The sequence below is a fragment of the Notechis scutatus genome, chromosome 3 (genome assembly GCF_049901735.1).
Source record: "Notechis scutatus isolate UNSWTSFEM ecotype Mainland chromosome 3, rNotScu1.2, whole genome shotgun sequence".
Lineage (NCBI taxonomy): Eukaryota > Metazoa > Chordata > Lepidosauria > Squamata > Elapidae > Notechis > Notechis scutatus.
This window is the reverse complement of record NC_142011.1, coordinates 78,553,128-78,565,813: the sequence shown is the minus strand read 5'-3', so window position 1 is coordinate 78,565,813 and position 12,686 is coordinate 78,553,128. Positions and strand designations below refer to the sequence as shown.

The window sequence follows — 12,686 nt, the reverse complement described above, 5'->3', positions numbered from 1 at the left end:
GTTCTGCTTACATCCAGTTGTTGTTGTTCACCAGCAGCCTGTGCAGACGGCAGCAGAATTGGACAGTGGGGAAGAAAGGGGATCAGTCCAGGAGTCTGGAGAGGATTTGGACGAGGGTCTTGCATCTGATGCAGAGATGGGGCCAGGATCATCTGGGAGTGGAGTGCTGCCTCCGGAGCCTTTGGAGTCTGGCAGCAATGACACAGAGGACCCAGGGGAGCCTGTTCCCAGTGCGCGTGTGTGCAGAGCTGCTAGAAGGCAAGAGCAGCTGAAACAAAAGGGATGACTTGGGAGTAAGGCTGGGAGGGGATTGCCCCTCCCATAAGGTATAAAGGACAGGCAAAGATGATGAAACCTTTGCAGGAAGCAAAGTCGTTCGTTCGGTTCAGATTCATTCTTGAAGTTCTTTGTACTTCAGTTGGGTTTTTTTCTAGTTCACTGGACACTTGTTATTGGCAGCACTTCACAGAAAAGAAAGGTGGGTGCTTGTCTTGAGGGATTGTTCGAGATTCATTACCGCCTGGGAATGAAAATAATTCCCAGCATTGCAATAAAACAAGACTTGTTTTTAAAATAAGTTTATGCGTAATTATAGTCTCAGAAGCCTTGGTCAGAACACCAGTTACTTAGGAGATATTTTATTTATGGACAAAATTGCTAGTCTGATAGACAAAACTCAATTAGCCTGAGTTCATATTAGGAACACCTAACTTCAGTGTGTACATTATAGCTTGGCAGCTTTTTTTTCTAGTGGTGAAAGGAACCTCATCCCTGTACCCTTTTATGTTTCTACATATCTTGTAATATAACAAGGTTGGTAGCTTATAATATCAATACAAGCCTTATTTCAGGCCATATGTATTTATATAAGATTTGCAGTAATTAAAACCTGAATTCAATGCAGTGAGCACATCCTTCCCAATTTTGTGGAAGCTGACTTTTTTTTTTTTTTTTTGCTTACAACTGGCACTTCTGGCTTTCGACAAAATCATGTCCATAATGAATCATTGGTTTGCTTAACATCCGTGGCATTTGCTTCACAGCCATTGCATTCTCTTAATGAACACCTCAAAAAAGATAGCAAAATTGGGTCAGTCATAGGACTAATCTGTTTCATAGCTGATGTGATATACAATACATCTGTAATGAGCAGTTTCTGTTACAGCCATATGTTGAGGAATACCTGTGCCTATTTAGAACCAATGCAAATGTAATGTCCCTTTTGAATTGTCCCAAAGGTGCTTTTTCAGGAGGCAATTGAAGTTTCTTGGTGGTTGTTTTTTTTTTTTTTTTTTTTAAGACTACAGCTAAAAGTCTTTTAGCTATACAATTTGGGATGAGCATCCTTTGAATGGTGTGGGAGTAGAAATGGATTTTCAGAGGAAAAAATGAAGACTACGGGAACCAGGAGCACTTCTCAAGTGATTCTGAGGATACAGATAAACCTCCAAGTATTTCAATGACCCTCTAAAAGGATGCAGATTACAAGATGTCTGCAAGGAATATAAATCCTTCCATTCTCCACTATCCTGTCAGAGCTGAAGAAGCTTCTTGGATGAGAAGTGAAACGTCTTCAAAGGAAAAAACAAGAAAGTCCAGTTGCCTCCTGAAAACACCACCTTTGGGACAACCATGACCTGGATGCCTGAGAATCTCTACAGACTTTCTCCTTTGAATTGCATGTAACCCGTGGTGTCTTCATAGATCTTGGTCTCAATACAGAACTGTGTTTCCTGTATCTTCTTTAATATTTAGGGCAGTGGTGAGATTCAATTTTTTTACTACCAGTTCTGTGGGTGTGGCTTAGTGGGCATGGCTTGGTGGGCATGTCAGGGAAAGGTTACTGCAAAATCTCCATTCCCACCCCACTCCTGGGGGATGGTTACTGCAAAATCCCATTCCCTCCTCACTCCACTAACCTGCTTTCCAGCTCCTTTTTCCTGTGCAGGGCAACAAAAAAGACCCAGCCAATCAGCTGGGACTCGGGAGGCAGAGAATAGATGGGGCGGGGCCAGTTAGAGGTGGTATTTGCCGGTTCTCCGAACTACTCAAAATTTCCACTACCGCTTCTCCAGAACTGGTCAGAACCTGCTAGATACCACCTCTGATTTAGGGGGAAAAAACTAAGTCTGGTGGTCTTAGTCCCAAAAACCTTGTATAAAACAAGCCTAAGAACAGCAGTGTAATTGTCATGCGCAAGCAACCAGAACCACTCGTGGATAAGTCTAAACAGATATTTTATTGGAGATCACCTATATTACAAGAATTTCACCTGCCAGATATAAATGTAAGGATTTGATCTCAGATGTTTCCTTCCCTAAACAATTTCTAAGCCTTTACTCTCCCTAGCAGGGCCCTCCCCTTCAGCTGGTGATTCCACTATAATAGTACAGCATTTGTTACACTGTATCTTCTAATCAAACAAATATATATATATATATATATATATATATATATATATATATATATATATATATATATATATATATATATATATATATATATATATATATAATTTTAAAGTATGGATGGCCTTCAGCTTTGTGAGTGTGACCTCATTATAGTTGTGCCCTTTGAATATTTTTTTCTGGTAAATACAGATTTGATTCATTTGTTTTGCATAGATTCAGACTTTTAGCATGTGGTTCTGATCAAATTTGGGGCCCATTTATTTTAAAGTATGGATGGCCTTCCCAACACCTTATCGTCTACCCTTTGAATATTTTTTTTCTGGTAAATACAGATTTGATTCATTTGCACCTTCTACAGCTCTGGAACTTAACTCCTCATTCCCACATTCAAAGTCTCATTAACCTTCATTGCACCCTACAGCTCTGAACTTAATCACAATTCATTAACCACAATTGGGAAATCCTCAGGGTTAAGCTGGAATAGAATTCCTGCATATAATGAGAACTATTTGATAATATTCACTCTGCTATGATTTTCAACTTTCTCTAAAACTGATTATCTCTCCCTGCTTACGTTAGGAAAAAAGGAGAAAAAAAAAACTAGGATTACTACCTGTACAGCCTTTAATAATCTCCAATTCCCTATACCAAAATTTTACATGTTAGATGTAGAATGTTTGCAAAATTAATTACCTGGAATTTCTGCCATAATAACAATAGATTGTAACGTTAAATTACATTGGCCAACCCTATTGTTTTTCACTGGAAATACTTCTACAGTAAGTAAATTTTAGGATACATTGTACGGCTCTTTTCACACTCTTTTGAAAAATATCAGATAGCCAACAATGTGTCCCTCACCTCATTCCTGTTCCTTGGACTGGTCAGTTTTGCTAATGCAAAATCATTAAATTTCAGACCTGAAAACTGAGCTTGGAACTTCAGGCTGGGATTCCAAAATTCAAATTACAATACAATCCAGCTAGAATGTCTTTACTTAATGTGAACTCCTGCTGTGCTGGGCCCAGCACAAATAATAATAAAAGGTGTACTGTTGTTTGCATGCAATTAAAATGCCTGTGCTGATGGCAGTTTAATGGGTCTGCTTCTTTTCTTCTTCTCCAGCTCGATAGATTACCTAGTAGCAAGCAATTCATACCTTTTCGGTGGCAAGTTCCCTCGAAGCAGAGAATCCAAAGAATCAAACATTTGAGCCTTTGCAAAGCTCTTTAGGGAATTTGAGCTCATTTCCAGAAACAGACATTTTACAAGCTAGTTGTCTGGCCATGTTGTAAGCATGTCAGTTTTGTTTACAATGCAATGCATTTAATTTTTGAAAAGCAATGAAAAAGTCACCCTTGCATTATTTTTCAACCTCTGTACTTAAATGAATGACAAGACACAGATCTTTTAAGGCATTAGAAAAACCATCCAGATCCTGGGGGAATGTTTTTCTACCAGCAGGTGCATTTTGTTTGACTTAAGTTTAGGGTATATAAAAAGGCCTATGTTCTGATTGAATTTATCCATCAACTACTGATCATAAGTAGCAATTTTGCTCTTAAAATACTTTCCTGTCTTTCTGTCTATTCAAGAAGCAACTTTCCCCCCTCACTGTCTGCATCTTCAACCTGTCTCTTCCTGTTCCTCTCTTCTCCCTCTGCGCTCAGAGTATTCTCTCAAATAATTAAATGGGTACCTGCCAATCTGACCCAGGTTCTTCTCTATGTTACTATCTTTATGTATCTATACAAAAACGAGTATTGACTGTTCTGTTACAGTATTAATAGTATTGCTCGTAGTAGAAAAAAAAAATCTCAAATTCCTTTTGATATTCTGTTGTATACCGTAATGCTTGTTTAGGATCCTTAATTTATGTTACATGGATTGTGTACCTGGATCTTCATGTGCGCGTGAAGCCAAATCAAAACAGTTACATTGTGAGGAGAAAATTATTGGGCACAACTAATTGTCATTATTGAATTATCCTACTGTCACCTCTCTCCCATCCATTGGTCCTCTTTGCCTTGAGAAGAATGTTAAGTAGAATTTGTTGAGAAAGCTCTAAGATAGTTGTATGTGTTTCTTATATGAAAGACTTCTAAGTGCACCCCGGGACTATTTCAATAGATGTAAGTTGACTTGCATCCTTCAACAGATTCAGTAATGATCTCCATATAGTTTTTGTTTTTGTACCATTGCTTCCTAATAATATAGAGGTAATATCAAGAATTTCCAATTTCAGAAGAGCCTTGGGCAACCAGTACCCGGGCCCGTGGTGCCCCTACACGCTCCTTTATTGTACCTTCCCTTAGAGCTCATTTAGGGGCTTTATTATTCTTTAGCAGAGATCTCACATGGAAGTGGGTTTAGACCAGTGATAACAAATCTTATGAACTGGGTATGTCAGTAAATTCAGAAAATGCCTAATTTGACTCTGCTGGCATGCCTCACAAACACACACACACACACACACATGAACAAAAGAGAAATAATTATCTCTCTCTCTCTTATCTAGGCCACGCTGAGCAACGACACTTAGTGACAGCTGCCAAGGCTGGGCCTAAAGTAGAGGCCCTGAGCCCTTAGTCCCATTGCAGCCTCTCAAAGAGGCCACCTCATGCCATTCACCAAGGTGCAATTGCTCTGAGGCCCAACTCTCCTCAGGATTTCATGTGCACTGTTACTTTCAGGTAGTATTCTCTTTCTGATGACAGGTCCCTATGGCCTGCCTGAAGCAGCTCCAGGTTGTATGAGACCTTTTTGTTCTTGAAGCGGTTTCAGAGAATACTCTTCTGCAGCCTCCTCAGCCTCCGAAAACCACATGAAAGCACTCCTCATTCTCCATGAGTTTTCGAGAATCCAAAGGCCAGATGAGAACACATCCCTCTTGCAATGTTCTGGAGGGTCTGGAGGCTACTAAGAGTGTTTGAAAAGAAAACATTCTTGCATTATTTTTGGAGGGTCCCAGGGGCTGAGCAAGAGCTCACCCCATTCTTGTGTTGCCTTTTTAGCCTCCAAAAATTGTGCCAGAACAGGGCATGCTTTCAATAGTTGTTGAGTGCCAGTAAATGATGGCATCTCACCTGAAATGTCAATTGTAGATCACCATGTCATAGGTTCAGAACCACTGATTTAGTCAATTTAATGGGAAGACAGTAAAATGACTTCAGAATTTTGTATTCCTTAGCAAGAATCCAAAAACGACACTTTCTCCATTTACTCATATTAAAGTCAATTGTCATGCAGAGTGGAATCTTGTGGGAGGTACATACTCTTCATCTAAGACTGATGAGGGATGGGGTCTCTTACCTAATTGCATCATTAGACAGCAAAGGGCTTTCATTACAGATAATGCTTTATAATTTGAATATTTAAAGCAGCAAACACACACACACACACACACACACAAACAAACATAGTGTAAGTTTCAAGATAGGCTTCAAATGGTTTTTCAAAACCCTGAAAAGACATGTTGGATTGCCCTGTTATAAAACAGGATTGATAGTCTATCATCTTGACTAAGAGGATATTACAATGGTGTCTTTCTCGTTGACATTACACAGCTTCATTTTGCACAATGCTCTCCAGATACAAGTGTTGTTGATGTAGTTAATTTGTCTTTGCCTATGATCTCATCATCAGTCAGGGGAAATTTTTGCCCTCCAGGGCTTTCCCCAATTGGATACCTTAAAGCTCTTCATATTGGGGCCCTGTTTTCTTCTTGCTGGTTTTTTGAGTTGCAAATTAAGCCCTATTTAGATTTAGAGAAGCCTTGACAATACAAACAATATAGATTTTGAAAGATTTGATCTTACAAAGGTCTGAACCAATGAGGGTGAGGTCATATAATGGCTTCAAGCAGAATATAATATCTTTCTTTTTGGCACTTGCAGAAATTTAGTTGGATAATATTTGCTATGCAGATGTTACAGATTCTGCCTTCTTATTGTTCTTAAGTGTTCCTATTTTGTGTCTGTAAAATTGGGGTTGACTGATCCATTGTGGGGCTGATGTGGAATCCAGGTGTCCTTTTTCTTGGCTAAGAGAGATCATTCCATACCACCCCAACTCTTCAGGATTTTCTCCTGATAAGAACAATCCTTACACAGCAAGGCCTGGGAAAAATATTGTTTGGCTATTTTGATTCCACTTCCAGAACAAGGAAATTCACATTTTATAAGAGCTTGGGCATGCTTCCTTACAATCTACCTCCTCGTTAAAAAAGAGAGAAAGAGAACGAAAGAAATATACATAATATAACATCATCGCATTAAACACATTTTTGAAATGTTCATTATTTTTCTTTTTTTAGGTACTTTATTGTTTGTTTACCTCTTTTATTTTTATATTCTGTTTATCTGTTGTAATCTTTCTAGAACACACAATAAAATGGAGAAAAAAATAAAATAAATAGATAACATCCTGATCTGCACCATGAGGGTTTGAGAAAATAATTGCTTGTGTGAATGGTCTAGTCCACGGAGCACTCTAAAATGGTATTTCTCAGCCTCAGCAACTTTGAAATGTGCAGACGTCAATCCCCAGAATTCCCTTGCACTCATTTTAATTGATTTCAAGCTGTTACAGGGTATGTGATAGTGTTGCAGGGCCATAATTGAAGAAAACAGAACTAAAATATTTTAATTTTTTGGGGTCACACTTTGGAGTGGGAGAATACACAAGTAGTGTATTATGCCTACTGGAAGGTCAATACATATAATCTCCCCCTCCTCTTTTGTAACACAAAGATGTGCATTTTCTTTTGACTTTCAAATGAGATAATCTGGGAGAGTTTGGAAGTTAGAGATACAGGAACAGAGAAATTTTGGGGGGCATGAAGACCATGAGAAGGTTAAATGGAAAACTTTTCTTAAATTTAGTTCTTCATTGGGACTGAGAAATGAAAAGGACTTTAATGAAAATTCGTATGAGCTACAACCTGATTTCTTTCAATCTGAGACGCTCCTCTATAAAGCCCTTTAAAAACAACGTTCTAATTCTCTCTACTTAGCAGTATCTACGAGGGAGGTTATTAATAAAATCAAGATGGCAGTTGTTGCAGTGAAATTTAAGCCTCACCTTTTTTATAGATGTCAACATCACACAGGCTTAGGAGAGGCAGAGTTTGGATCACACTGCAGCAACTACTATTTTTTTCACCTCCCTGCAGACACAGCTGCCTCTGCTTATTCAGCTTCATGTGCCATATCAGAAACGTTGTGGTTAGAAGAATTGTGATTTATAGTTTGCTTTTTCTGTTAATAATTCAAAGCAGCTTCCAGCAAATAAATAAATAAATGCAAAGTCAAAGTACAGGAAATACTAACTATAAAAGTGAGAAGATGTGGGGCCTTTTCGGTCACTGGCATCCAGATTGTGGAACTTCCCCCCCCCTCCCTTCCCAAAAGATAATCAATTGTCTCTGTCTCTTATAAATTTCAGCTGTGCCATTTGGAATTTCTTACCTTGTTGAATTTTACATATAGATTAAAACGTTGTCCTGCCAGCTTTTATTGATGAGTTTTACCTTGGGCTGAATTTATATAATATAGAGTTGATCTCAATAATTTGGAGTCTTCCAGTTGAATCTTACAAAGCATATCATCAAATGATCGTCTTAGGGGAAATTATTCCACAGTTAAGAAAACAGCATTAAAACCATCTGATCTGTTCCTCCTTCTTTCCATGTGAAATATCAGACTGTAAGAAGTATGGGTAATCAATCGTAAGGCATCCAAGGTTGACTCTAGCAAATAAGGAGATACTATCTCTCATTCTATTTTCATAACTGATTAGATCAGGGATGGGGGACAATGATCCTTTTATGACTTATAGACTCCAACTCCCAGAATTCCTGAGTCAGTCATGCTGGCTTAGGAATTCTGGGAGTTGGAGTTCACAAATCCTAAAGGGCCATCCTTCCCTGCCTCTGGATTAGAAGGTCTATAGAAATGTCCATCATTACTGGCAATGGCACAATGTCTTTTCCTCTAAGTCATGGTCAGAAGTTCACTTAAAGGTGGACAGTGTATTCATTATTTATTTAATATCCCAACTGATCTGCTTCTTGAACCGTTAACACTCAGAGCAAAAGTTCCCTTCCTCTAAGCCTTCCTGCTGTCTCCAAGCATCTGCCATGTGACCTCACCCAGATTAAGGACAAAGCTGTCCTTATGAAGCCAGAGCAATGGTATTTCCAGTCATTGTCTATTAACTATGCCCAATACAGTAGGCAAGCATTTGGGGAGGAGGGAGGAGGAAGAGGAGAAATTGTGGTATTCTTTTATGTCTAAGTATAGCCTTGCCTGAGGGTGCTCTAAACCAGGGAAAGTCAACAGCTGCTCCAAACAATCTCCTTATTGATTTGAGGTATTTTGAGAGAATCGCCTTTCTGAAGGATAGGAGTCCTCTGTAAAAAGGAGGGGTTTTTTTTAATGCATGTCCACATTTCCTCCTTATTCATAATGTGGGGAGGAAGTTCCCAAACAAACTTCCCAATTGCTAGGGAAACATCTGTGCCTAGTGATACTCCCTTCTCAGCTAAGTGTAATAGCGCATAGCCTTTTATATGTTAAGACATTCAGTCCAATCAGGTCAGATTGAAAGGATTGGACAAAAGGGGAACTGGAGAAATTGGCTATGGGTTTTCTGCTTTTCTAGTCAGTGTTGACTCCTGGATCAGTCCCTGCAGATTTCTTGGCAAGATTTTTGTTCCTAAGGCTGAGAGGTAGTGACTGGCTCAAGGTCACCCAGTTGGCTTCATGCTTATGGCAGAACTATAACTCACAGTCTCCTGGTTTCTAGTCTGGTGTTATACCAGCTACACTAAACCAGCTCCGATCTCTCTAGTTAGTCTCCGGGGTTGTTGTTAGTTGTGAAGTCATGTCTGACACATCATGACCCCATGGACAACGTTCCTCCAGGCCTTCCTGTCCTCTACCATCCTCTGGAGTCCATTTAAGCTAACACCTACTGCTTCAGTGATTCCATCCAGCTACCTCATTCTCTGTCGTCCCCTTCTTCTATTGCCCTCAAACTTTTCCTGGCTCTTCTCCAGTGAGTCCTTCCTTCCCATTAGGTTTCAACTTCAGGATCTGGCCTTCTAAAGAGTAGTCAGGGTTGACCTCCTCTAGGGCTGACTGGTTTGATAACCTTGCAGTTCAAGGGACTCGCAGGAGTCTTCTCCAGCACCATAGTTCAAAGGCCCATATTCTGCCATATTCTTTGGCACTCAGCCTTTCTTATGGTCCAACTTTCACAGCCATACATTGCAGCTGTCTCCAGGGTAGACTACAATAATTGAATATAATTATTGTATCCATTAGTACAATACACATATTGTGGCCAGGAAATCAAAGAAATATAAAACATAATTCCCAGAGTACTTTGAAATTATTTTTATCTTGTTTTCTTCCTCCTAAATGCCCTTTCCTTTGTATTTCATAATAAAATTAAAAAGCATTCTACTGATATAATACTTATATGTACCATTTGGACTGAGAATAAAAATGAATCACGAAGAGCAATGGCCTTGCAGAAGTGTCACATGTGGGAACCAACAGGTCTATGGATCCCAGCACTCTTTTGTCTTATTATTTACCTTGGTTATTTTTCCAGGGATAAGAACACATCCTGAAGATAATAATTCTTTTTGTAGAATTACTGTTATTTTTTTTAACAAATGTGGTTGTTTGAGGAAGTGTTGAGTTCCTATCTAGCTCTTACCTTCTGTACCATTGCTGCAGGACTCTTGTTAGTTTATTTATTTAATAAATAGAGATAGAAAAATTATTATGTCATATAGTCAGATGTTTGGATCGGGCATTTTTTATCCACCTATCAAATCCTTCCCAAGGACTTGGAACAGGCAGATGTTGTTGTTTGATGATGTTAAAAGTACCATTACAGTATATATGCTGTTCCAAGTAAAGCTGCCTTTTACAATTGATGGATGGTGACTTTGTCAATGTCAATGGTGTTCAAGTGGTGCTCCAGATGTTTGGGGATTCCACCCAAGGTACCTATTATTATTGGCACTACTTTTGCTTTCTTTTACCACAGCCATTCTATTTCTATTTGCAGGTCTTTTTATATTGTTATATTCTGCAGTTCTTTCTCTTATTATTGTCATTGTTGTTTGAAGGCATTATTCCTACCTCTCTGTTTTATCAAACATGCTACTCTGAAGTATCTATTATTGTTACTGTTATTGTTACCCCAACAATGTGTTATTTGGTCAAGTTTTGAGATCCTGCCTTCTTCCATATTCTATCCACTCTCACGGAATGTGTTATCTTTTGGGTAAGAAAATAAATAAAACACTTATGCAAATTACAATTTATTATTCAGTAATCAACCTTGTTGGATACATTATGGCATAATCAGTTGTATGTTAAAAAGCATTTAATTTCATGTCTAATTAACATATTATAAATTGAAGAGGCAAAATTAAATTATTATGGACAGTTTGCAAATGTAGAACTGCAGTGTTCTTCAATAACAGCATGAATATTGGATGTGAGACAATGCGCTCCTTCAACTCTCTCCTGTGCTTAGTGCGCAGTGATGGAGTGAAATCAAGGAGCTCTCAGGGATATGTTTCCAAATTGGTATCAGACTTCCATTAGTACAAGTCAAAGCTAAGGACACAAAGGGCAGTGTCTGTATATGCATCTACATACACCTGTCCATAAAGATATGTATTTAAATACTGTGTGTGCAAATGAAATCAGTTCCATAAATGCACCCAGATTAGAGGACAAATTTTTATTTTTAAAGAAGCAATTTTCTGTCAGTTGATTATTTGTCTAAAAACAGTTTAACATTTTTTTCCTAGCCCTAATTCTTCCTAACTGTTTAATCAACAGAAAACACAACTACCTTTCTTTTTCCCTGTGGGGCTGAATATTACATTGGAAAGAAACTCAGAACCTATCTATTCCCCCCCCCAGGTTTTAGAAACATTTAAGATATTGAAGCTTTAAAAATACAGGAGATTCATACTAACAAGCAGATATGATAGTTTGGTCTAAGAATATTGAAATGAATGAAACAAGCACTAACTCTTGGTGCTATTTGTTCACTCAGGCTCCTTTTGGAAAGTAGCAAGATCCAAGTTGAAGCTCTGAAGTTCTGATAATATCTAGTGGGAAAGAAGTGCAGACATTCAGAACATCTGAAAAGCAGCAAATTCAGTGCAGAAAGAAAAGAACTAAAACCATACGCTGAACCTGGAGTTCATTATCTAAGTAACTACAGTACATTCCGTGAGCTGGCATTTTTTCTAGAACTGTAATAGAATTTACAGATGGAAAATCATAAATAATTCTTGTTCTGAAGAAAACACAAGTAAGTTGTAACACCGAATGCTAGTGAATTATACATCACTGAATAATTGAGATTATAAGAACGTTCGGGAAAAGGATGGTGAAATGAAACATCAAAAACTACATCCACCTTTTGGTTGATACCTGCACAGTTTTGCAAACCACTTAAGGCTCTGATAAAATCCTACTTGACTGGCCCCACAAACTGATCTGACAAGTTGAATTTATTTCCTTTCTTATTGGGAACTTTGCAGGAAACTCTTAATGTATGGTGCTTTTCACTTCCATCTAGAGCTATTAATGTTATTGAAAAAGGATGTTCCCAGGAGCAGTAAGTTTCTGACATTTTTGCCAAATGGACTCCAAATGATCCTCTTGTGGTCCTGAATTCCCAGAGTTCTCAGAAACTGGCAAGAAAAACTGATCTAAACACAGCTCACTGATTTAATTATTTTTATTATAGATTTGTGGAAGGCTCTTGCGGGCCAGTGACTTAGCATCTGTATTTTATCTAAGTGTGCAGGAAGTGCACACTTTTAAAAGATGGTAAATATTTGGTTTCTTAACTGCTTTGAGCCTGGAAACTTGGAAGCTTTGTTCTTTAGAAATCAAGTAGTTCATGCTAATTTCACCTACATTCACAATCCCCACCACCAACAATTGAAACAATTTCTCCATTTAAACAAATAAAATATATTGTATGTATTTAAAGAAATAAAATATATTGTATGCATGTGTGTGTGTGTGTGTGTGCATACATTTGAAAAAACAAATATTCTAGAGAAAATATACACATCTATATGCTTTATTTACATGGATACTGTATTGAAATTTGTCATTTAGTTTCTTCGACCTTGTCTAATCTTATGAAATAGACTTCTGTTTTTCAGCCTGAGTCTTGAGGACTTTTCATGGGTTATCTATATAGGATTGTATTTGTATTTCT

At 38.1% G+C, this 12,686-nt stretch overlaps 1 long non-coding RNA gene across 1 annotated transcript in view; it reads right to left on the bottom strand.

Annotated features, from left to right (window-relative positions):
- Positions 1–11,536, bottom strand: part of LOC148131245 (uncharacterized) — a 253,717-nt gene extending 242,181 nt beyond the window's left edge. Inside the window, exon 1 of the long non-coding RNA XR_015748340.1 lies at positions 11,478–11,536. This is a non-coding gene — a long non-coding RNA (uncharacterized LOC148131245). The remainder of the gene's footprint in view (positions 1–11,477) is intronic.
- Between the last annotated feature and the right edge of the window lie 1,150 nt (positions 11,537–12,686).